A 26,136-nucleotide genomic window follows, 5' to 3' on the forward strand; every position below is an offset into this window, starting at 1 on the left:
ACTGGAACAGCACCAGACTGGCAGTCAAGGACTGAGGCCCTTCCCAGACCTGAGTGTCCTGAGGGTAATATTTTATTACTCTATTACTTGATAATGTGTTTATTACATACATTTATTTTACGTGTGTGTGTGTGTGTGTGTGTGCATAATCACCTAGAACCTGTAAATGTATGAACCTGACCTCTAGAAGTCTTGGATTTAAAACCTGATCTTACCACTCTCTTATTTGTATATCCCAGGGGAACAGAGTCTATCCTCTCTGCACCTTCTCTTGCTTATTTTTAAACTAGCACTTTGAGGCAGGTGTAAGAGCTCAGCGAGCCCCCAGAACATGGCAAGTGTTCGGCACAGGCCCAGAACCCCCGGAAGTGCTCAGGAACGCCAGGTGCTATTAGTCCTTGAGTCTCGATTCCTTGTGCATAGAACAGAGTAACATCCCTTGCCCTCCTTGCCTCACCAGGCCGAGAGGAAGACACCTCATAGAACAGCTGTGGAATCATTCTGCAGTCTCAAAACAGGATGCTCTCATATTCCTATGCCGGATAACATGTTTTGAATCAGAATTGTCCACTTATAACAAAGAATGTGTGCGCGTGAGTGCATGGTTCTCTTAAACTATGGCCTGGTAAAGGTCACGGCTGAGTCATAGAAACAGATCACCCAACCCCTGCTTTCGTGGGGAGCTATTACCCTGTAGTCTTCCATTCGGCAAATTCTTGAAATGAGAGGTCCAGCTCCTTCCAAAGGGGAAAGTCTTCAGCTGACCTTGGGGATTGCAAAACAGAAATGGGGCCCTGAGGCATGCTGGGAAGGGCAGCCCTCTACTGCGATGGGCAGGAGACAGGAGTGGTCGAAGGTTCGACAGGGCCCTCCTTCCAGCGGGTTGGTTGTAAGACAGCTCGGGTTTGGCCCTCGAGCTCAGCCACATGGACGGCAGGCTCACGTGATCCCTGCTCCGGGAGGGGCGACCAAGCTCCACGACAGTCCCTGTGCACTCAGACCCAGTGTCCCTCTGGCCGGCTCACTGAGCTCCATGTCCTCTAAAACCACGCACAGCATCTGGCCCACATGCAGGAACAAGTATTCACTGACTGGAGGAACAAGCAAATGCACAGCAGGGGAGCATGGAGGGTGAGTGGATGAGCTGGTGAAACCTAAGCAGAAAGCCATGGAAACAGAGTGGGTGTCTGGAGACAAGAGCCCTGAGCTGCAGGTCAGCACTAGGGGACTGTGGTACAGCTGCCATATTTTGCTCCAGAGGAGGACATCCAGACACTGCCCACCCTTTCTCGCTGTGCCTAGAGGTGACTAAGCATGGGCCCTGGAATCAGACCGAGGTGACCACTGGGGTGCACAGAGAAAGACTGATGGGTCCAGGGGTGCAGACCTCTAGTCCCAAGCAACATCATTCTTCTCTCAGTCCCTCTTGTCCTTACTGCTGCAGAAGCAACCCACCTGCACTGGCCTCAAGCCAGGTGGCAATCAGACAACCCCACACTCTTACCCAAAGATGGAAAATTGAAATGCACCGCTTTGGAAGTAGAACAGGAATTTAGCACAAAGGCTGCAGCCCCTACTTTCCCCATCCAGAATTCCTGAAAAACAGCTCTGCCCATTTCCGAACAAAGTGACCCAGCCTCTCTGAGGTGATCTCACACCAGCAGTCACTAGCTGTCAAGCTCCTGTCTTTATCTAACAGGAGGTTGGGGGAGTCAGGTGCTTTGTATAAACAAAACTGGCCAAACCTAGTTTTCCTAATCTGTAAATCCCTGTCCCTTTTGTTAAACAAAAGTTGACAAAACCCACTCAGGAGCTGGTCCATGAGCCTGCCTAAGAGCCAGCACCCACGTCCTCTTTTCACTGTCATAAAGCTTTGGGTCCCTTGGGCCCCATGGGGAGCAAAGGGTCATCAGTTGCCACTAGACACAGCTCCTCCCTCAGCATCTGCATAATTCTCGGGGCTTCAAGTGCCTCTAAAGAGGTAGCGAGTGGGGCCCTTGACTCCTTGGGAGAAAATGAGCATGTTTCTTTCCCTGCATGCACCACAAGGTACTTTCTTTCCCTGCATGCACCACACCCACCGAATCTAGTCCTTTTTCCAGAAGCATTTCTGCTTAGCCAGAATACATCATAGCCATTTCCATTCTTGGAGAGCTGTGGAAACAGGGTTTGCTTTCTAAAGACCTGGGTTCCAGTGGAGATAACGGCGGAGGTGGTGTGTGGTGTGTTTCCCTCTCGATAAGGCATGCCAAGTCTCTGACAGATGGATAGCAGGCATCCAGAACCTGATGGGGGGAGGGGCTAGGAAGCTCAAAGTTCTTAGGGTGCACCCCCACCATATGCCCACGAACCAGTCTCCCCGGTAACCAGATACAAATTTTATCATTGCTCCTTTGGGGTTTAACTCCCATGGGACTCTGATTACAAATCATCTAGGAAACTTGAACCGGGTGGCAGGGCATATACAGTTAATTGAGTCATTTGTTCCCAGGATGTCAGCTTTTGCTGCTATTTCTATTCTGAACACTGACTCATACTGTTAATTTAAACTGTGTGTGTAACCGTGGAGATTTCATTACCTTTGGCATTCTTTTTTGTCCTAGAAAATCTAATTTCAGAACAGAGAGGGGAAGGTAAAAAATACTTCTACTCCCTGCACTCAAATCCTTCACGTACACAGGAGTTTCCATTGGCCTGCTGGAAATCCCCACTGGTGCTGGTTCTACCTTGTTCTCAATGAAGGAAGGAAGGTGTGGCTCCAGGAGGTGAGCCTGGTGTCATCCCTGCCCGAGGAAGCAGAGGGCAGACTCCACGTCAACCCTGACTGTCCTATGGTGTAGCAGTCTGGAAAGGGTTAAGTCCAGTGGCCCCAAAGTTCCCTTCCATTTTTGACATTCCAGAAAAATAACTCCAAATTTGCTTTCCCTGAGCGTGCCCCCCTATTACTAGCTTACTCTGTCAATTCATTCTACAAGCTACTTGCCAGCATGGGTGCCAGGGAGTGGCAAGAGGCCTAAGAGGCTGTACATTCGTAAACTGCAGTGGTTAAAAGAATTTAAAAAAAAAAAGAATGATTCTGGTGGCAGAAGACTCAGGCCTGAATCCTGGCTTCACAGCAGCAGCTACCAGCTAGAGTTTGGACAAGTTACTTAATCTCTCTGCTTCAATGTCTTTATCTCTAAAATGTAGCAATAATCTGCTCATAGAATTATAGCAAACATTTATGGTAATTCCATGCAGACCACTCAGAACTAAGCCTAGCGCATGATACATGTCATTTTGATGTTCTAACATCAATGAGCAAAACCTGACATAATTATTCTCTCTTTATGGTGCTTATAATTACTCGTGCCAAGATAAAGTCGCAATTCTGATAAACTTACGTGCATTTATGTTGCTATAAAAGCTTATAATGAGTATATATGACCCAGTCAGGGAAGGAGCCCAAAGCTTGACTTAGATAGGAAGGATAACTGGAAATTACTGCCCCAAATGGAGGACAAGAAGTGCCCTAAGCTGAGGGACCAGCATGTCCAAAGGCCTTGGAGGAAGGAAGTAGAACGCCCTGATACTGGTTTGGACCGTCACCCTGGAGACATAAGGGGATTACAGTTCCCTGTCTCCTTGACCCAGGCAAGGACACATGACTTGCTCCCTCCAATGGCAGTGAGCGTCTGGGTGTGTGGCATGCCTGTGGGGAAGCTGGAGTCAGTACGTGATTTCCTGTGCATCACCCCTGCCATCGCCGACACATACTGGGCACACAGGATGAGCAATAAATAAATCTTTGTGCTTATAAGATGCTGAGACTCAGGGGTCATTTGTTGCTGCAGCTTAACCTATCCTATCCTGACTGACAGAAGCGGTCAGTGTAACTGGCAATGAAAGAGGAATGGGGATTCTGGAGGAAGGCGAGACACAGAGGGAATCAGGGGTCAAAGAAGTAAGAGCTTTGTAGGGTAAGTTAGGAAAATTTCTTGTCATCCTAAAAGCAAAGGGAAACCACTGGAGAATCTGAAAAACAACAACAAAACTGACTTCATATGGAGACAAAATGGAAAAGATTCTAAAACTTAGAATCTGAGTAGGAATGGATAGATGAGATGACAATAGTTTCTGTGGTGATGGCAGCAGAGATGGGAGGGAGCAGGTATATTTGAGATCTACTTGGGCGAAAATTGATCCGTCTTTGGCAGTGAACTGACTATGTGCTGAGAGAAGGGAAGGCTCCCAGATTTCTGGCTTGTCCAGCTGGACATAAGCTGGGGCTACTTACTGAGATACAAGAGGAGCTCATGACACAAGAGGAGCTAAAAGCAGGGTTTCATTTGCAAAAAGTTTGTAGCATCCAGGAATAGTTTTCAGTGGAGGACTTAGGCCAGCAAAAACAAATTCGACCTAGTAAATGAAGTAGGCATTTTCTTCTACAATCGCCAGTGTTCCATCACTGATGCAAAGACAAAATTGACTTCAAAAAAGTAATTGTCCCACTTTCACTCAAGGAAAAACACCTGGAGAAAACATTTTTCATGGAATTTTTGTAGAGGTGGGGGGTTCTCCACCAGGATGTATTATTATGGTGAAGCGTCAGATTTCTCATTAAGAAAACAAAATAAAATGTGGTTTTGGTATTGGACTTTATTGGAAGTAAAGTACCATGAGGCTCAGTTAAAGGAGTCTGTACTTGCATCCCACTTTCCTACTTACTAACTGGTTGATCTGGGGCAGGTTATTGAACCTTCCCAAGCCCCGTTTCTCTCAGCTATACCATCAAGGTGTTAATATCCACACCTCAGATGAGTAAGAGAACAGGATGGGGTAGTATAAGTTGAGAGTTTAATGCAATTCTTAGGACATAGTAAGTGCTCATTAAATGACAATCTCCAATAAAAGGACTACCTAGCAGGGATGCTGACAGAGATTTATTGTAGATGTTTGGAACCCGTGAAAGACTATCCACTCCTCTATCCCCATGAAGATCTTGTTCAAAGCACTCTAAGTACAAGAAAAAACAGATAACCTGGATTATAGGTTCTCCTTCAACATCCGCATACAGAGTTGAGAAAGGACAGTATTACTCAAGCCAGAAAAGTAAATGAAGACTGGTTTCACGATTTTCCCCTTGAAACTGAGGTGACCTGTAGTCAGAGACAGAGGAATGGCTCAGAAAGAGAAAGAGGGTAGTCATCCTAACTTGGAGGTTGATTCTACCAGATGTTCTTGCCTTGTGTGGAGAGGGCATGCGAGGGAAGACCATTCCCTTCCTGCCTTTCCCAGAGTGAGTCTGCTACTTTTGACACATGGTCAATTACATGAACAAACACGGTCCAGTGAAAGATGCAAGATGACTGTGATTTTGAAGCCCTGTAGGGCATCAATAGTATTTCAAGACTCCTGTGATAATGGCAATATGAAGACAGCAAGGAGTTCTGCTGGTGAAAAAAATTACAGGCACCATTTATACAGTTGTGGCTTGCTACATACAGTCATAGTTGAAGATTCCTGGGGGGAGTTAGCAGAGATAGTTTTTCCCTTTCAACTTCATTCCCCTTCCTTGCTGAGCTTCTACCCACAGCATCCCCCCAAGAAAACCCCACTTCCTGCATACATGGACACAGCCTCCCATCCGTAAGCCTGAAACTCAGAGCTTATCGTGGTTGTCTATACCACATGTCACCACATGTGCTACATTTCGCTGAGTGCCCTGGAAGTCACAGTTGTCCCACAATACTGTTAGGTAAGTGCCATCACTGTTCTCATTTTCCAGACTAAAAGAACCCAGTCAGATAGGGTAAGTTTCCTGTCCTAAGTCACGCAGCTCAAAGCAGTTGAAATGGGATTCGGAGCCCCTGTGTGTGTCACCCCAGATCCTTGGGCAGAATCGCCTTGATTCTAGAAGCCACCCAATCAGCAGAACCAGATGCCACTGCTTTGGGAACAGCCCCCTTCATACAATGTGTAACTAGCTATGTTTCAAGGTACTTTAGTGTCCTAGAAACATTCAAATGTTGTTAAGACATTGCAATGAGCTGCTTAAGAATATGTCAGGGCAAACGAAAACTCCTTGAGAGTGTTGGTTTCTCATTACCCATCTCAGAGCCAGCCCTTGCCTGCATTTAGCTATTTGATGCCAACAAAAATAAAAAGCCAAATGAGTTTCAGTAGCACAAAGCTTTCCCTCCAGGTACTACCTACCCCGGGTTAGCAGCAGGAAAATCTTTAAACCAGCACCTTCGAGGCCTCTCCTCTTGATTTGCTATTTGAAAAATCAAAATATTGTAAACTTTCAAAGGCTGGTTTTCTGATGACAAGCAAATAGATTAATGGATATGTCCTTATTTATTTATTTTTACTGTTTGTTTTATTTAGGTTGAGATCGAAGGGATATTTTGTATCCCCAAGAAAATATTCCAAGTTGCCCTCCAAGCTCTTATCTGACATCTAACCAATCTTTGAGTTTGGCGAGGCTTAACCAGGATATAACTACAGATTGCTCATTGTCAGAGAAAAGATTTTCGCCCCTGGAATTATATATGTATGTATCTCACAGGGCACCCAGAGGAGAAATGATTGGTGAGAGAGGCTGTGTGCTCATTCACAAGGGTCAGAGCAACCTTTCTCTCTGGCCGATGCTGGGTTCTCTGAACGAGAAACCTTAAAGAGGAAGGAAACATATAAATAAGTTCTTGTCATGTTTGTTGTGGGGTTTTAAAAGATCTTAAAGAATGTACTAATGAACTGACACTCAGTTCCCAAAGCAGTGGTGTTCCAGATTCTGGTCTTGGGTTAATGTTGATGGCAGGCAGCCTCAATTTCCTACAAAGCATGAAAACATACTTGTTTTCATCATCAGATCATAATTAACCAATGTCACATTGCATCAGTTGATCTAATCGGCTTTTGTCACTCTAAGGATACATAAGGTCTGAAACAAAAACTCAAAAAACTGGCAAGTTTTTGTTTAAGATGAAAGGAATATAAAATTCTCTATATTGGGTAATTTCCAAGTGGACTATTGAGATAGGGTACAGAACCAAAAAACAGGACGTCAGCTACACTGAAGACAAGAGTGCTACAATACAAGTCTAAGAGTGTGTGTGGCCTGTGGTAAGTCATGGTGACTCATTTTGTTTTCCTTTTTGGCCACAGATAGAGAATATTTGCTAAAGATGAGTCAGTCTGTTCCAGGTAAGGTCAATGTCAAGGTCAATGTGAATGTCAATGTCGAGGAGGGTGTGATGACTCCCTGATGGTCCCTCTGGGAATTGTACAAACCTATTTAGAAGTACACAAGTGTCTTCTAAGGTGGGATCCATAAGGAGATTCCACTGAGGGACTCAAAATATTTCAATGATCAACAATAATTATTCAGTTTTATCAGCATGAAGGGAAAATGCTGACCCTGAACCGATGACCAGGTGTGGTAGAGAAGCACTCCTGCCTCATCACCATGTATGTGGCAAACTCATGTTTGGGTTCTGGGAGCAACTCATCCATTTTCAACAAAAGGGAAAGAACAAACGTATCACAGAGTTCCAATGTTTGAGCCCAAGAGTTGTCCCCCAAAAGGCGCTCTCTCCAGTGTCATTTAACCTGAATTCCACTGGCATCATGTTTGCAAAAACCCTTCAACAGCATGGCCTCAAGAGATATGACTATAAAACTAACAAGATGTGATGATACCAAAGACCCTACGGCAGGCAGAATGAAATCTCAACCAGCCTGGTTCTCCTTCTCCCCAGGGAAGGTTCTGGCAGTTGGGTGGGACTCAATGGTTTCACAGGAACTGACAGCATAGAAAGGGAAGGAAAAAGAGGAGCATCTAGTCCTCTGAATTTCCCGTGAATGCTGATATTCTGAAACGTGACCAGCCTTCAGATCTTTGGTCACTGCTTCATGCAGGCCTCCTTTTTCCTCTGCCCCCTGGTTCTTCAGCATGGGAGGCTCTCCAGATACTTCAGAGACATGCTTGACACTGGGATTTATTTTGCTTCTCCCCTGACACTAGGGCAAGGTTATTTCTGCAAATCCATTGTAGGTCGCTCCCATAATGATCTGGATCCTCCCATGTGCATCCTCCCCAACCACATTTATCTGGTCTCTTGAGAAGCTGCCTCAGATGTTTCTTGCCAATATTTTGTCTATGCCGTTTCTCCCTTGCCCAAAAGGTCTAAGTCTTCAGAACATTAAAAACCTGGGAAAAAACTCATTTTTTTGTTTTGTTTTCTACTCTCTCATCCTTTCTTTCCAAGATACATGCATCATTTCCACCCTTCTTTTGGAGGAGAGGAAAGTTCTCCTGGAGTTTCTTGAAGGACCAACAGATGTAGAGGGAGTGATACTGTGTGACTCTAAAGACTGGGCCCCAAAAGTCCTTGCTTTCTCTTGTATCCTCTTGGATGAAGTACCAGGATATTAGGAGTTCCTGCTAGTGTTCCTGAAGACGGGAGAACATGTGAGAGGGAAGCTCAGTCGATGGCCGGCACCAATTACCTGACACGGTGCGAGGTTGTCTTGATCAGTCAGCCCAGCTGAGTCATTGAGATATCAGCAGGCAAATCTGAGAGGTACCCAAAGACCCCAAACTTGCACACTCCAAATGGGTTCCATTCCATAAAGACAAAGCATACTCTCAGTATGAAAGAACTTTAATGGGATTGATGTACATAGCAGAGAGGATGATGCTTTCCTAATAAAACACCCAAAATTACCCATCCCCTTGACTAGTGCCTAGTCGAACAGGGTTGGCCTGAAAGTGGGCCCCAAAGGCTAATGCCCAGAAGTCTAAGACACCTTCTGGTGGGGACCCACAGGTAAGGAGCATAAGGGGCCAGGCAAGTCTGGGACCAGGAGAGCAAAATCAAAGTACAAATCAAGACAAAGGCTGCCACTGTCAGCCTCCCCACGAGTCTCTTACCCATATACATCTCCTCCAAGTATCTCTCCTTGTCTCGACTCCCTGTGTCCCCCAAGTCCCTAGTGCAAGTTCAGAGCTGAGAGGCAGCAGGACTTCTTCTCCACATGTCTCTCTGCTCCACAAGTCACCTCCAAGTCTTCTCCCAAGTGTCTTCTCCCCGCTCAGCTCCACCTTGCACTGGGGGTGAGGGGTAGGGGACATGGAACTTCCTCTTTCGATGGAGATTACACTCCCACTAAAGACAGATGAGTGACCCCGGAAAAGCCCCCCACGAGGCCCCTCCACAATGCTGACCCACAGAATCTCAATAAGACAGAAGTTATTTTAAACAACTAAGCTGTGGAACAATTTGCTTTGAGGCTATAGAGAACGGACACAAACACAACGTGCCGAGAAAAGGAGAGTTGGGTAACATCTCCAAGCGTGACTGTGGCACAGCTATCTGAGGTTTTCTCTCCTGGAGTGTTAGCATATCCTAAAGATGGAAGCTTAGAGTAGAAAATTTTAGGATGGATACTTCCTGGAATTGGTGGGGTCAGAAAAGGTTGTCAGTCAGCGGTGGGGGCAGAGAGGATTATCAGTTACAGAAGACCCCAGGGTGATCAACTCCACAGTAATTTCATCAATGAAATTTATATAAGGATGCCCCTGGTCCTGGCAAAACACAGCTCCCTGTCTGCCGGTGCCTATACAGGCACATCTTTTCCCCCTTTTCTCTTCTCCTAAAAAAACATTTAAAACACAGCCTTTGCCTGCTCATGTCTACACAAACATCTTTCTCCTTAGCAAACTCGCTACCAGGGGCTACTGATCGGGAAGTGGCCGGAATCTTCTCAGAGGGACCCAAGAACCCCATGCACTGGACCCCAACATCTGAATCCCATCAGCAATATCCACACTTGTAGGACACTGTCGGGAACTCTCACTACACTTAGGATTGGAGCTCTCCCAAGGCGGGAAGAGAAGAAGACAGAGGGTAGAAATGACAGGGGTGACCTCCTGGTATTGCACCAGTCCCCAGATCGGTACAGGAAATGATGATCAAGTCACCAAGAATTTACCGAGAGGCCTTTTATAAACCTATGCCCATGGTATTGAGTCTCCAAAATAATTCCATCTTGTCAAAAAAAAAAAAAAATTACGCCCCATTCGTGGGAAAAATCATTATGTCAGATACCCCATTTTTCCTACAAAGCCAGAGTGCCATCTCCTATTGGTGCGTGTATGTGGGTGTGGAGACCATGTTTCTGGGGGCCTGACAACGCATGCTCCATCTCTTCTATCACGCTTGGCATATTACTGTGGCTCTCAGAAAAAAAAGGCATCACAGAAGGCTTTTATGATATATTCATTGAAATCTCCTCAATAAGTGATTGCCGATGAGACTTGTATTAATAATGACAACACTCAAGTGATCTGTTTGTTAGGTCTGGGCTTACTTGGTGATATTGATCAAGTAGATTCCTTTGTGAAAAGCTACATTGATTAGTTTCCTGACAAGCTGTTAAGACCACTTGCAAAGCTGTCACGGGTGATACTTGCAGTGGGAAGTGTGGAGCTCACCTATAATGTCTTTCTGACGGGAGACTGAATGGAAGATGGATGGATGCAGACGACAGCCTCTGTGCTAGGTAAACACCCAGCGATCCATCTCCCACTTGCTTTTTCTCCAAGGATAAAATTAATACCCAGACAGGGAAGAGTCTCTCCACTGTCCTTAATTAGCATCACACTGGAAAATACACCCGAACACACAGGGCAAAGAGAGATGGCTCTGCCCACCTCTAGCAGCCTTGTCCGCCGGGGTCATTTTTCTCTGATCCTCTTCAGAATGACGACTGCCAGACAACCACAAACAGAGCCCAGCATCTGGCTGGAAGACAATAAACAAGCTTTGCACAGAAAATACACAGCAAACGCAAGAGGTAAGAACACTGCTTGTCACTACTTTCTGGCCAAAAACCCCACCAGATCACAAGCACAAAGGACACGTGGTGATTGTTATTTCTTTGTAACTAAAAATAACTAAGAGTTTGCAGGCACAAAAGAGAAGGAGCAATACTTAAATGTCACCTCATACAAGAAATATGCAAGCATCCCTAGAGTTGGAGAGGCCAAGAGTCTGACACTTGTGCCTCCCTGGCACAAGTGTCAGCACTATGAAGCTATCCGCAGCCACTGCAGCATAAGTTCGAGCCTCCGCCAGGGAGCTACCCACATGGCGCAGCAGACCTCTCCTGTCTCCCCGCTGCTCCCCTCAGCAGTGTGTTTCAGTGGATCCGCCTGTTCTGCTCCCCACTCTGTCTCTGGTGAATCCTCTCACCTCCCCCACCCCTCACCTCCGGCCTGTACCCTGGTTTTGTATGCATAAGTAAGTAAATCTTTGAAAAAAATAAAGAGTCTGACACTGGCTGGGACAGTTTGTCCCAAGGCGTTGTTTTTATAACAGTGTCCTAACCCGGCCTTCAAAAGCGCTCCCTGACTGACTAAGCTTGGCTGTCAGTTGAAACATCTATTAGTTTATCAGACAAGTCCCAGATAAGAAGTTTCTGGGTTCCATGAGGCAGAAACTGGTCGAGGGAGCTGCCCCTCGGGTCTGTGTGCTATGATCATAAACTCAAGAAGGTGGCCACGCTTTCAATCCTGTGTTAAAACAATCTAGGTTGTTCATCTCATAATAAGAGGTTAGGGCCTGACTGTAAAAAACGAGCAACGTGACCGCGAGCCGTTCCAGTATCCCCCGAGACTGTTTTGAGGATGAAAGGAGAGAATACATCTGCAAGTTATAAGTGACTTGCCGATAAGAGACAAATTTGGGTTGTTAAAATGCTCTCATAATGAACACCTGCTTTTAAAGAGACCCACCATGGGCCTCCCTGGTGGCGCAGTGGTTGAGCGCTGGGTTGCGAAGCTGCCCGCGACCTCTGCGGCGCCGGTTCGATCCCCGGCTGCACCCCGGCCACCGGAGGAGGGTCCCACATGGCTCGCAGACCTCTCCTGCCGCCCGCTGCTCCCCTCAGCAGTGTCCTTCGGTCCTTCTGCCTGCTCTGCTCCCCGCTCTGGCTCTGGTGAATTCTCTCACCCTCCCGCGCTTCTGACTGTGCCCAGTGCATGTATAAACAAAAACAAACAAACAAATAAATAAATAAAGCATGCCTCTAAAAAAAAAAAAAATAAAAAAAAATAAAGAGACCCACCTTCCATGTAGAATATTCATCAGGCAATGGCTCTCTGCTCCGTCTTTAAAGAGGGAGCGATTGTATAAACTAGGATACTTAACCTAAAATGGCACGAAGAGTAAACAACAGATGAGGATCTAAAAATACTACAGAAGAGATTATTTTGTTGTTATCCAGTGATAACAACAAAAATAAATAAATGCAGAGCTAATGAGTTAGTGGTTTTGTTTCTATCAAAGGCTTGATGATTACCATAACATAAGAGATAATGGGAACATTTAATCCCCACACAATAGACTAAAAAGCAATCTGACAGGAATTTCTGTTCTACATATCTGTAGACCCTCCACGGAGGCAGAAAGGCCCAAAGTCAAACATTACTACCAGCGGGAAACTTACACAGGAGGGGAGCACTTTCTTTCCAAAGGAGTGATAGAGAAATGAGATCCTTGACAGTGTTTTACATTTTTAAAAACTAAAAAGCACTTTTACATCTGGATTCTCCCCACCTGCCTCGCAGTTCTGGAGAAAGTGGACCACAGGGGCAGAACAGGGACACGGGGCTGTCTTCTGCACATGCGAGCCGCTCCTGAAACACTCGGCCCAAGTCTTCCAAGGAGAAAAAGAGCCTGTTTTGTTTGTCAACTTGCTGTAGTTTTTTTAAATCTTCTTGTGAGTCATCACCTTTTATCAAATTACAAAATGGACATGTGTTCACCACAACCATTGACATCACGGCTATAAATTCATATAAAAATATAATAATCATCTACCTTTATCTTGCACAACAGTAAATAATATACAGTCTGACGCTTTCTAGTCATATCCTTTTAAATTTTAAAAAATAAACATTGTGGAAAGGGCAGCCCGGTCCTTACTGCCAGTGGGTGGCAGTCCTCATTATGAGTGGAGATCTAACTATTTTAGGAAACATGTAATACCGTAACAGGATTATACTAGGATGTACCCAATCTTTCCCTTTTTGCTGGGTATCCATGTGCTTCTTGTTTTGCTTTGCTTATGTTTAGCCAAAAAATGCTACAATAAATATCCTTCTTCCTAACAGTCCCTGGGTTGCTGTTTCATTCAGACAGTTTCCCATAAGAGAGATTTTTTGGGACAAAAGCTATGTATATTTTAAATTTAAGTTACGTAGTCACTTTAGAAAAATAAAATCCAGAAGAATTAAAGATTTACATCTTAAACATGAAATAATAAAATCATAGCCTCATGGAAACGCCGCCACCAGTTACTCGAAACCCTGGACGATAAGTCTTAAATAACCGTGAATTCATAACATAACCGAGATAAAAATTCTGCCATTGAAATGAGCTTAAATCATACTTGCAGATAAGTTCAGTGAAACAGAAAGAGAAAAGGGGACAGATGAAAGAAAGAAGCCTCCAAATCACAAGGCTCTCCACTTTGATTCTACCCAGCCACACACCAAGGTCCATTCAAATGTTGTGATCTTGGGTCTCTAGGATGAAATTCCTCAATTTCATTTTGATTCATTTGCAAATTCTGCTCCATCCCTAAAAATCAGTCAAAGAATCCCCGCTGTGCTGCTCTGGCTGGTACCCTAGCAAGGGGAGTGGCAATGGCGGGGAGTGGCAGGGTGGGGGTGGGTGGGGGGAACAGTGGTCTTGTCTGGTTACTGGCTGGACCTCCACTATTTTGAGTGAGATTTTCATTGAAAGCTAAATTATTCAGGTGTTTACAGAGGAAAGTCTTGGACGTTCTGTGGAAGAAGGGAAACAGGAGGGGGGCGGGGTGGGGAAGGCCACCAAGCAGACAGAGGAAACTCTGGGAAAAAAATGAAAAATAGGGGGCCTCCCTGGTAGCTTAGGGGTTAAGTCTCAGCACGGTCACTACCACAGCCTGAGTTCAATCCCCAGCCAGGGCACTACCCACATGGCGCAGCAGACCTCTCCTGTCTCGCCCGCTGCTCCCCTCAGCAGTGTATTTCAGTTGGTCTGCCTGTTCTGCTCCCCACTCTGTCACTGGGGAATCCTCTCACACCTCTGGCTACACCCCAGTTCTTCTACACACACACACACACACACACACACACACAACCTGAAAAATATACCAGAAGGGGGGCGGAGGTGGGAGAGCAGGTGTGGAGGGGACCAATGCAGAGGCAGAGGACTAAGGGTGCCACGTGGCCGGTGTGATGTGTAACACTCCTCTGAAGAGAGAGGTCCTGCACCTCTGAATCATACACAGTGTTGCAAACCCATCTATCTACAAAATCCTCAGAACAATCTACTTTATTTATGACCCTTCTGAGTCAGGCTGGGGTGGGTGGTGGGGAGTCCAGGGGGGAAGTGCCCGGTCTGGCCTCAGGGTAATCGGGGGGCTTCCCAAGAGAGGCTGTCTCCTTTGGCTAGTTTGGAGTGCTGCTCAAAAACTGGATTAAAAATAAAATCACATCCCCATCCTGCAACCCCAAACCTCTCGATCAATCCTGGTTTACAAAGCATCTAAAGAAAGGAAATTTTTTACCAGCTGATCAAAGCAGCACTCGGAACGGGGCCACTGATTGCATATTGACCCCGGCAGGCACTGTAATTGCGTCTTATTGGCAAATCATTACCAGTTTATCTTAGTGATAGAAAGCGCAGATTGGAATTACAGAGGCACTTACTTCTCTAGATCCAGTGAATATCTAGCAGGCAAAAATCTCTCCGAGCTTTCAAAACTTGGTGGGGGCTGAGGGAGAGCGGGCAGGACGCCCTGCCTAGGAAGATGGGAGGTCGGCTTAGCCAGCCTCCCGGCACCCGAGGGAGGTAAGGGCACCTTATCCTCTCTTCCAAAACAGCTGCCGTCGCACCTCCGCAAGCCCTGCTTCACCACCCCAGTCCTCACTGGCCCTTGCTTTGTTCTGGTGTAATGCAGCGCAGGTTGGGAGTTCAGACTCCAGCGGTGTGAACTATTTCACACACATCATCACCTTAATCCTTCCAATAACCCAACAAAATGGTCACTAGTAATATCCCCACTCCAGTGATGACGAACCGGGACTTAGAAATGGTCAAACGTTCAAGATGACGTACATGTTCTAACACACATCCCATTAGAAAGCTGTACTTTCCGAGAACCATGTGCTCAACTTTCTACAGCTCGTAGGGACTGGCAAGGGTTTTTTGTTTGTTTTTTGTAAAGGGCCAGATGGTAAATATTCAGGTCTTTTGGGTCAGATGATTTGTTATAACTGATCAACTCTGCTGCTGTAAAAGTAGCCATGGAAAATAAACAAATGAATAGGTGCAACTGAGTTCTAATAAAACTTTATTTGCAGAATCAGGTAACAGCCCAAGATTTGGCCCGTGGCTGTGTGCAGGGAAAAGGGAGTTACTCGGGTTCGTTTTCACCTCCCCACCACTGGCCTCCACGCAGCCACCTGCGACCTCACTTTCCTCCCAGGTTTCTTATTGCAAAAAGCACTTGGGAACATGAGCACGCGTGGACACCCCGGCCAAGGGGCCAGAGAGAACAGGGCATTTGTACCTGTAGGTACAGACACCCAGGACAGAGATCATCACAGCCCAGAGATCCAGAGAGAGAGAGAGGTGGGGGTGGGGGAGGGGAGAAGCCAGGGAGAGCGCTGAGATCCTTAGGGCTGGGAGGCTCCATTGCTGCCTGCCTCCCTGCCTGCTGGTCTGCCTGGGTCTGGCCCCTACTTCAGCATTAAAGGTCTGTCAAATCTACCTAAGGCTCCAAGATCCTTCATCCATTTGCCCTAATCCACTGTGAACCTGCCCACCCTGGAGTGGTTGCATAACACTGCGGTTCTAGAGTTTCGTAGAATATGAACTCCTAGGGGTGTGGGCATTATTCCTGATGGATATCACAAAGACATTCAGATAAACAATGTGTGATTATTTAGTATAATAAAGCCTCCAATATTGTCTGCATTTTAATTTGCTAATTCATTGGCCCAGTGGAAGGCTGGCCTGCTTCTGGAGCTTTCTGGAGGGCAATGAAGCAATTCCATCTGAAGCGGAGCTCTAAAGCACTGAGGCTGAGATGCGGGGCAAGGAATAGCCTCACACTAGGCTGCCTGTGGTCCCTGAAATCGCTACAGCAACCCGGGAAGCTGGCACTGCATTGAGGTGCCCAGAAGGCCTCAGATGGACATTCAAAGATGATACGTTACAAAAGCAATAATCCAGACACAGAGGCAGACCGTCCCAAAGCCAGCCAAAAGAGAACCATACTCTCTGAAGAGAGGCCCCTCCAGGCCCCTCCGAGGTCTCTTATGAACCCACCGCAGCGAGCAGCTTGGCAATCACCTTTGACTCTTCCTCCCTCCACCCTCCCTGAAGAGTAACGATGTCACTCTGACTCCCTGAGAACACTTTCCAAAATAAACTAGCCGCATGGGAACCACTGTCCCAGACTCCAGGAAAGAGAGACCCGAGACGCGACATCCATCAAATTATGCCCATTGCAAAGAACTCCAACCTGTGCACTGGGGAAGCTCTTAAGGCATTGGAAGAGGCGCCATCTCCGACTTCGCGCTTACAGAGTTTGATAACAACATCCACAGTCGATACTCAGAGTGCCGTGCAATTGACAACACTAAATCGTCTAACAGTAGAAACACTGGGAGGTAAATTTGTTTAATGCCAGTTGCTTTACACACAGCACATCGTCGGGTCCTCCCTAACCACTCCACGAGGCATTTATCATTAACCCTACTTCATAGACAAAGAAACTGCAGTTAGGGAAGGATGCAGGGACCCGGATGTGGGCATCTGGGGGTCACTCATCTGTCTACCACTGCCCCTTAGCAAGGTGAAGAGAGAGGGGTATCTGCATGAAGCACCACGTTCTCTGGACCCCATTACTATGGAATTTTAACAGGTGATACATAAAATGAACAAGATTGTTCTCTTATCCAATATTTTTGGGGAAACTGTTCTAAATCAAAACCAGGTTTCTTTACTGCAGCATTTCAGAAAAGGTTGAGGTTGCTGTGCACAGTGAATTGCCAAGAACATATTTCCTAAACAGATTTGACTGAAATTCACCTTAATATTGTCCCTATATATTGATCCTTTCTGGAACTTTTAGAATAAAATATCAAATTTTGTGATGTTTTAAATACATGAACAAATGCTTTGCTAATACTGTGTTAGATGGCCGGGCATCAAACTCAGGCCATCACAGTCATAGCGCTGAGACTTAACCCTCTGGCCACCAGGAAGGCCCAGCTGCTGAGAGTTTTTGAAAATATCATAAATGGGTGCTGGATGTGTCAAATCCCTTTCCTGCATCTGTTAATAAAATCACATGATTTTTCTTCGTTAGCTTGTAAATATGATAAAGTACATTCACTGACTTTTGAATGTTGAACTATTTTGTGTACCTAGATTAAATTCTATTTACTTGTGTGTATGTTTATCTGTATACACTGTTGGATTGAATTTGCTAATATTTTGCTGAGGATTTTTGTGTCCATGATCATGAAAGATATTGGTGTGTGATACTCTTGCAAAGTGTTGGTATTAGGACAATACTGGCCTCACAGAATGAGTTTGAAAGTGTTTCCTCTGCTTATATTTTCTGGAAGAAAACTGGTATCATTTCTTCCTTAAATGTTTTAATTTTCTTGTGAATTCATCTAGGCCTTGGTTTTTCTATTTTGGAAGGTTATTAATTATTGATTCAATTTCTATTTTAGGATAAGCCTATTCAAATGATCTATTTCTTCCTGTGTGGGTTTTGGTAGGTGTGTCTTTCAAGGTATGCGTTCAGTCCATCAAGATTATCATAAAAGCTGATAACTCTTTAAATGGTGGGTCTGGGCAAATATTTATTTTTTTTCACTCATCCACTGAAATAGTATGGGTATTTGGCTTTGTTGAGCCAACTTTATCAATTCCTGTTGTCAGGGAAATAACCTCTTGACCCAGGCTCTGAAATCTATTGGGTATCACTGTGCAAAATATTCCTTCTTCTCCTTCCATACTACTAACATCTACAGTTATACTTCTGTTTCATTCCAAAGTTTCGCCTACCTCTTCTCACTCCTGTTCCACCAGACTTCCAGAGAAAAGGGAATCACTTCTGTACTTTAAAAAAAAAAGTTCTGGTTTATTAGTTGCATTTTTTTTCTAATACATTAAATTCCATTGTCATTGTCATTCTCATACTTTCATTTGGATTGCGTGCGTGTTCTCCGCATAAATGAACACATTGACTTTTCTAGAGTAGAATATGATCTCCACAGAACATAAACAGCAAACCACAAAAAGCAAACACCTGTTCTGTTTTTCCAAGAAATGAAAATCTAATAGGTGACAATGTAGGCATCCCATGAAAAGGCCCCAAACCATGAACAGACAACCCCGCTTCTCGATTCATTCTTTACAACACCCTCATGGGCCTCCACCTCTGTGCCCACTATGTTCTCTGACCTGCGCCAATGCCTGGCTAACCCCGATGGGACCCCTGCCAGAGCTTCCTAACTGATGATTCTGCTTTCCGTCTCTGACCCTTCTTGCCATGCAGCCCCAATAACCTATTCCCCCAAAGTATTTCTCTGAGAAGAGCATTTCCTCCCAATTTCCCTACAGAATGAAGTCAAAACCTTTAGAGATGAAGGTCCCTTGACGGCAGGGACATCCCTCTTCTCTGGCCTGTTCAAAGTACCCATTTCCAGTAACCCTCGTGTCTTCCCAAGTTGATTAACTCTTACTTTCCACTTTCCTAGCACTAAACATATTCAAGTTGAAAAATTTTGTTTCCTAAATTGATAATTGGCAATAAAATAATTCTTGCCATGGCCAAAGTCATGGTTCATCGGTAACTTGTCGTGTGTAGAAACAGTAGTAAATGTGAATATTAACTTTATTCCAACATTTTAATAGGATAGGCACTGCTATTATCACTGGTTATTTAACACACAAGGACTTGGATATGTTTAGAGCAACCAAGCCTGAATCCAGGCACACTTGGTCAAGAACTACTCTGTCTTTTCTTTCTTAAATACCCTGTCAACTCCAGAAGGCTTCCTGCAACCCAGACTGATCACTCAGAGTCCGCACTCAATAAATACCTCTTAAATGTATGGATAAATGGCCGAATGACAATGTGGAACTATAGGTCAAAATGCTTTCGGAATGATAAATCACTATGCAAATATTTGTAATCTATAAACTCACCATTATTAGATTGTTTTATGAGAATTATACCTTTTCCATTCTTATTCCTGTGTTTTGTATTAATAGGTGCTGAGTGAAAGTACCAATTTTTTGCCAATTGTTTTTCTCCCAAACCCAGGTAGAAAGTGTCCTTCCATCATGTGAGCCTCCTGTTCAACTGTCAAATATTGACAATCGGAAAAGATCAAATGAAAATTAGCCTTCTATTCATGCATCCAAAGAAGTTCAAAACAAAAAGCAAGAGGGGCAGTGTGGGGGGGAGCATGTGCAGGTGTGCAAATGCACATTCACGCGTACACACATACACACACACAATCTACCCAACATTGCCAAATATTTGGTCTGCTACCGTTTGCAAGGTGACAGCCTCAGGAGCGCCCTTCTGCCTGAACTTGAAACATCTCACACAGCCACCAGATGTCAGCATTGTGCAACTTTCAGGCCGACTGCTGGGAGGTAGGCGGGTCTTGGTCGCTTAGAGACAGAATCAACAATCATTTACACACAGGAACACAAACAGGCTGGGGAGCTGGATCAACCTTAGAGGTTCTTGGCAACGACACTGTGATTTGAGCAATCGCATAGCATCTCCTGAAGATGCGGCTGTGAGGGGAGGGCTGGGCTGGACAGAGGAGCCCACGGGATTCTGGCCCAGAACTGAACCGAGACATCCAGAGAGCCCTGGTCTGATTTCATTGCCACAACTGTTGTACGTCAGAGCAGAGGAAGATGAGACCAAGTCAGGCTTGCTGATTCAGGGAGAGCACTTCGTATTTGCAAGTTACATGATGGCCAAACTCTCTTTTCAGCTGAGTTGACAGTGTTTTACAATCCTGTGTCTGGCTCAGGGGAGAGACTCGCACCTCTTCAGGTGTATGTCACCACAGCACACCCACCGCCAGAGTACCCCTAGTCCTTCTCCACAGCCCACAGGCTCCCTCCCCCTCGGCCGTCCACCTGCACGCCCACCAGCAGACAGGGCAGAACTCTTAATATGCCCCCCGAGGCCGGCACGACCAGACCCAGCGCTCGCCTCCTCTGATTCTACTCCAGGCACCACTTCTCTCAGGACTAAAGATGCTCCTTGTGATATTCTTGCCACACCCCCTTGGCTCCTGCTTCTTCAGATCGTGCCTGAATGTCCCTTCATCAGGAAAGGGATCCCACACGTCAGGTGTCTACTTTCATGGTCTCACTGTCCCTTTCGTTTCTCTTCATTGACGTGTCATCATCTGCAGGTACATTTTTTTTTTTTAGATTTATTTATTTATTTATTTATTTATACAAGCACTGGGTACAGTCAGAAGCGTGGGAGGGTGAGAGAATTCACCAGAGCCAGAGCGGGGAGCAGAGCATGCAGACTGACGAAGTACACTGCTGAGGGGAGCAGCGGGCGGCAGGAGAGGTCTGCACGCATGTGGGACCCTCCTCTGGTGGCCGGGGAGCAACCGGGGATTGAACCGGCCCTGCAGAGGCTGCGGGCAGCTTCGCAACCCAGCACTCAACCGCTGCGCCACCATGGAGGCCCTGCAGGTATTTTTATATGTATATACATATATATGTGTCTGCGTTTTGGATTAATGCCTGTGTACCCAACTTAGACTGAGGTGTGAACAGTGTGAGAGCCAAGGGTGTGGCTGTTTGGCTACCCCTGTTTCCCTGGTACCTAAGACAGTGCTTGACGCACAGAAGATCTTCAGGGGGTAAATAATAAACAGATGAATGAATCCTGAGTAAAGTGGTAAACAAATAAATGAGTTCATTCCATACGCTCTTTCCTTGAACAAACTTCCACATACAAAGGCATATACCAAGGTGTGCATAAAAAGTAGGGGAGAGGGGCCTCCCTGGTGGCGCAGCAGTTGAGCGCTGGGTTGTGAAGCTGCCCGCAGCCTCTGCAGCTCCGGTTCGATACCCGGATGCTCCCCGGCCACCGGAGGAGGGTCCCACATGGCGCGCAGACCTCTCCTGCCGCCCGCTGCTCCCCTCAGCAGTGTACTTCGGTCCTTCTGCCTGCTCTGCTCCCCGCTCTGGCTCTAGTGAATTCTCTCACCCTCCCGTGCTTCTGACTATACCCAGTGCTTGTATAAACAAACCATCAAACAAACAAATAAAAAAAAAAAAAGTAGGGGAGAGGTAGGGGAAACACTCTCAGGTGCTAGAAGGTGATGTTCCCAGGGCCCTGGGGAGAATTCAGCAGGCCAAGAGATGTGCAGAAAAGCAATTCTGACTGATCCTCGATTATGGCAGCAGGCTGAGCTGTCCACACAGCAAGAGACTGTCCAGCACTTGGGAGTGTGACCAGCCCATGCTGGTCCTCTCAGTCAAGCAAGGAGGCCACATTACAAGTACATAAGGAGGGCCTCCCTGGTGGCACAAGGGGTTAAGACGCAACCAATGAAGCTATCTGCAGCCACTGCAGCACAAGTTCAATCCCCAGCCAGGGAGCTACCCACGTGGCGCAGCAGACCTCTCCTGTCTCCCCACTGCTCCCCTCAGCAGTGGATTTCAGTCTGCCTGTTCTGCTCCCCACTCTGTCTCTGGTGAATCCTCTCACCCCCCGCACCTCTGGCCTGTACCCAGTTCTTGCACGCATAAATAAATAAATCTTTTTTTAAAAAAAAAGTACTGAGAATACTGGACTTTGTTCACGTAAATTATTTGAAAAGTATTATGTGAAAGAGACGAGATTATAGACCAAGACAGAGAAAGAAAGATGGGCTGGATTATTTCTGGGGGATATGCGCAAAAGAAAAAAAAAAAACTATTTTCCCTTCTTCCACAAGATGGGGCAATCGGAATGAATTCAACTACTAAAAGGAAAGCACTAGTGAACGCCTTTTCCATGTTTAAGCAGCTCGATTTAGTGAGCCCTGATAAAAAATGGAGCAGGTTTTGAACTTGTTTATGCAACTGTAGAGCATTTCCTGGAAATGCAGGACTGGGGCAGACGACAGGCAGGACGGGAGAGCCGGGGTCACACACCCACTCTCTTGTGAGGTCAAAGGGACAACACCCAGCTTCCAGAACCCCGAGCATTCCAGCCCCAGGGGACGACTAGGGTCTCCAGCACAGGAACAGATGCTGCAAAATTGAGCAAATTTACCATGCAGAAACATTTCCTCACATTAGGCGGAAATGCTAGATGAGATATAATGATGCCTACTTTGAACGAAATTATTTTAATATGATCAATCACAATGTACAAATTCTGCCTCTTAAAATCTTAGCTTGCTGCTTAGAGTCTGCAATGATTTCATTCAGGGGGCTATTCCATAATGCACGAAAGAAGGTTCTACCTAAAATTATGATGACACCAGGAAACTAGAGTTTTCTTTTTCTGCCTGTGCTCTACTTACACATAACCCTTCCTGCTTCTACCTGGTTAGAGGTCTGTAACCAGATCCTTATAAATGTACACCTAGAAAGAACATGAAGGAAACAGACTCAACAATGATTCGGATTAAATGAGCATGCTTCCAAAAGATAGTATTGTATAGTGTTGGTATTTTTTTTTTTTTATGATCACTGTATCACTTGAGTCTCCCAATAACGCTGTAGGTTAAGTCATATTTTTATCATCACTGCTTCGCAACTAAACAACAGGGGGTATGTACTACTCCAGTCATCACAGCAGGTAAGCACTGGCGGTCGACATGAACTTAGGCTCTGGTCTCCAATTCTCAGGCTGCACGGACTGGGAATGATGAAGGGAGAAAGAATGCATCTGAAGGGTGCCAGCATGCACATGTGTAAGGGCCAGATACACATGTGTAAGCTAAGAAACCAGACAGCATGGATTAGATAATATAGAAAATGTATTGGCTCATCTATTAGAAAAGTCCAGAAGTCCCAGCTGCTCAGCGCTTACCATCACAGATCTAGTCCTGGAGTCTTACACTTGTCAACCAGCTTCTCCTATGGCATCAGTGGTTCTGGGTTTCTTCCTCATGGTAACAGTTACCTAAGCAAGTCTGGGTTTATTTTATTTTATTTTATTTTTGTGGTTGTTAAATTTATTTATTTTTTTTTATAAATTTTATTGTTATATTCCCCATACAATTGCAGCCCCCCCATTCTGACCCCAATCCCTCCCCTCCCGCCCCCGCCCCCCTAAAAGTGTCTCTGGTTCATAGTTTTTTGTTGATTTTGATTTTCACTTTCTTATAGTTATTCATTTTCCTGGTCCCTTATTTAAGTTTTCTAGATTCCTGCTATGAGTGAGACCATCCGGTATTTTTCTTTTTCTTTTTGGCTTATTTCGCTGAGCATGATCCCTTCCAGCGCCATCCATGTTGCTGCAAATTGCATGTGTTTATCTTTTTTGAATGCTGAGTAATATTCCATGGTATATATGTACCACATCTTCTTGATCCAGTCATCTATTTTTGGGCATTTGGGTTGTTTCCAAAGCTTAGCTATTGTAAACAGTGCTGCTATATACATAGGGGTGCAGGTGTTCTTTGGAATTGATGTTTCTGTGTCCTTTGGGTAAATACCTAGGAGTGGAATTGCTGGGTCATATGGAAGCTCTATGTTTAGTAGGTCCAGAAATCTCCACACAGCTCTCCACAGTGGTTGGACCAGTTTGCACTCCCACCAGCAGTGCAGGAGAGTTCCTTTTTCTCCACACCCTCGCCAGCATTTGTTGTTGCTAGTTTTTTTAATATGTGCCATTCTCACTGGTGTGAGATGGTATCTCATGGTAGTTTTGATTTGCATTTCCCTGATGGCAAGTGATGTTGAACATTTTTTCATATGCCTGTTGGCCATTTGCATTTCCTCTTCAGAGAAGTTTCTTTTTAGCTCTTCTGCCCATTTTTTGACTGGATTATTTTCTTTGTTGTTGTTGAGTCTCATCAGCTCTTTGCAGATTTTTGTGATCAGTCCTTTATCATTAGTGTTGGGTGCAAAAATGTTCTCCCAGTTGGTGGGGTTTCTCTTTGTTTTTGTTATTGTCTCTTTTGCTGTGCAGAAGCTCTTTAATTTGATGTAGTCCCAGCTGTTTATCTTTGCCTTCACTATCACTGCTTTGGGTGATGTGTCTGTAAAGATGTCTTTGATGTGCAGATCACGTAGTGTTTTGCCTATATTTCCTTCTATATATTTTATGGTTTCAGGTCTTATGTCTAGTTCTTTAATCCATTTTGAGTTGATTTTTGTGTATGGTGTGAGGTAGTGGTCAAGCTTCATTCTTTTGCATGTAGCGACCCAGTTTTCCCAGCACCATTTACTGAACAAACTTTCTTTGCTCCAATGCATAGTCTTTGCTCCTTTGTCAAAGATTAGTTGACCATAAATCTGTGGGTTTATTTCTGGATTTTCTATTCGATTCCATTGGTCTGTATGTCTGTTCTTGTTCCAATACCATGCAGTTTTGATGATTATGGCTTTGTAGTATAGTTTGAAGTCTGGGAGTGTGATGCCTCCATTCCCTTCTTTTTTTTTCAGGAGAGCTTTGGCTATTCGGGGTTTTTTGTGATTCCATATGAATTTCATCAATAATTGTTCTATTTCTTTGAAGAATGACATTGAAATTTTGATTGGAATAGCATTGAATCTGTATATTGCTTTTGGAAGGATGGCCATTTTAATAATGTTTATTCTTCCAATCCATGAGCAGGGGATGTCTCTCCATTTCTTTGTGTCTTCTTCTATTTCTTTTAACAGTGTTTTATAGTTTTCTTTGTATAGGTCCTTTACCTCTGGGTTTAATGTGGCACAAACCACACTGGTCAAGAGAAAAGGGGTGTCTCTCCTTGGAGTCCTCTCACCTATCATCCAACATGTTTTTGGCTCAGATGTGTTCCATCTGTGCCAATCTCTGCTAGGATGGGTGTGGCATGTTGGCTTAGTACAATCAGAATGGCTACACTGAAACTGGGATGGCATCAACCTCACCCAAACCCTCATTACTACGAGTTAGTGGCACACTGTAAAAGCCAGGAGAAAACAGAGTCTGAGAAATCATAAAATCTATCTACTTTGGGGGAATTTAATACATATCAACACTGCCTCTTTAGGTAAGACTTTGTGAGAGAGGAAGCCCTATCATTATTGCTGCACAATTAAAGAGAATCTATTGTCAAATATCTCAAAGAAGGCCTATGGCACTGGCTTTAGAAAATTTGGAAACAAAATTCATAGACGTTGCACCAGAGGTACCTGGCATCTAGAAAGCAGGAGGTTGCCCAGCAGCCCAGGGGAGGCTTCAGGAGCAGGTAAGTGTTGTGAAGATACAGGTGAAAAAAAATATAAGAAACAAAAGTAATTGGTTGGAAACTTGCTTCCTCTCCCATATGAACATCTACAAGGAGAAGGGCTATCTAATTAAACCTCAGAATATATCCTGTCTACCTCACCCTTCTCTCTCCAGAATATTGTTTCATTAGTATTTGTGTTTGGGGTATTAAGAGCTACCTATCTCATTGTGTTTTATGAAAATTAAAGATAATAGTGTGCACTAAAGGCTTTGTTAACATAAATGCTAAGCAGAAGTAAACTCCTGGAAATGAAAGAAGTGTCTGCTGGGAAACAGGCACCACACTGACCTTCCCAACAGGGGTGTGTGTCCGGTCCAGGTACCTCCTTTGCACTGATCTCCCTTTAGCTCATTTTCATCAATTGCAGATCTCAAATCCAAAGCAAACTTCTTGTAGAAACTAAACAGCATACAGGTCAGTCTTTAGGATTGGCTAATTAGACCTCCTTGCATAGGAAACTATTAGGAATGATCAAACCAAAATCTAAAAGGTTGCTACAGTTCATAAGAGGTAAACAATATGAAATGCAAGACCTGTCAATGCTTAATGGAGGTGAATTTGAAAGAATACCCCTATAAAAGCATACCCTTCCAATATCCTCT

This window comes from Talpa europaea (assembly GCF_964194135.1).
Source record: "Talpa europaea genome assembly, chromosome: 16".
NCBI lineage: Eukaryota > Metazoa > Chordata > Mammalia > Eulipotyphla > Talpidae > Talpa > Talpa europaea.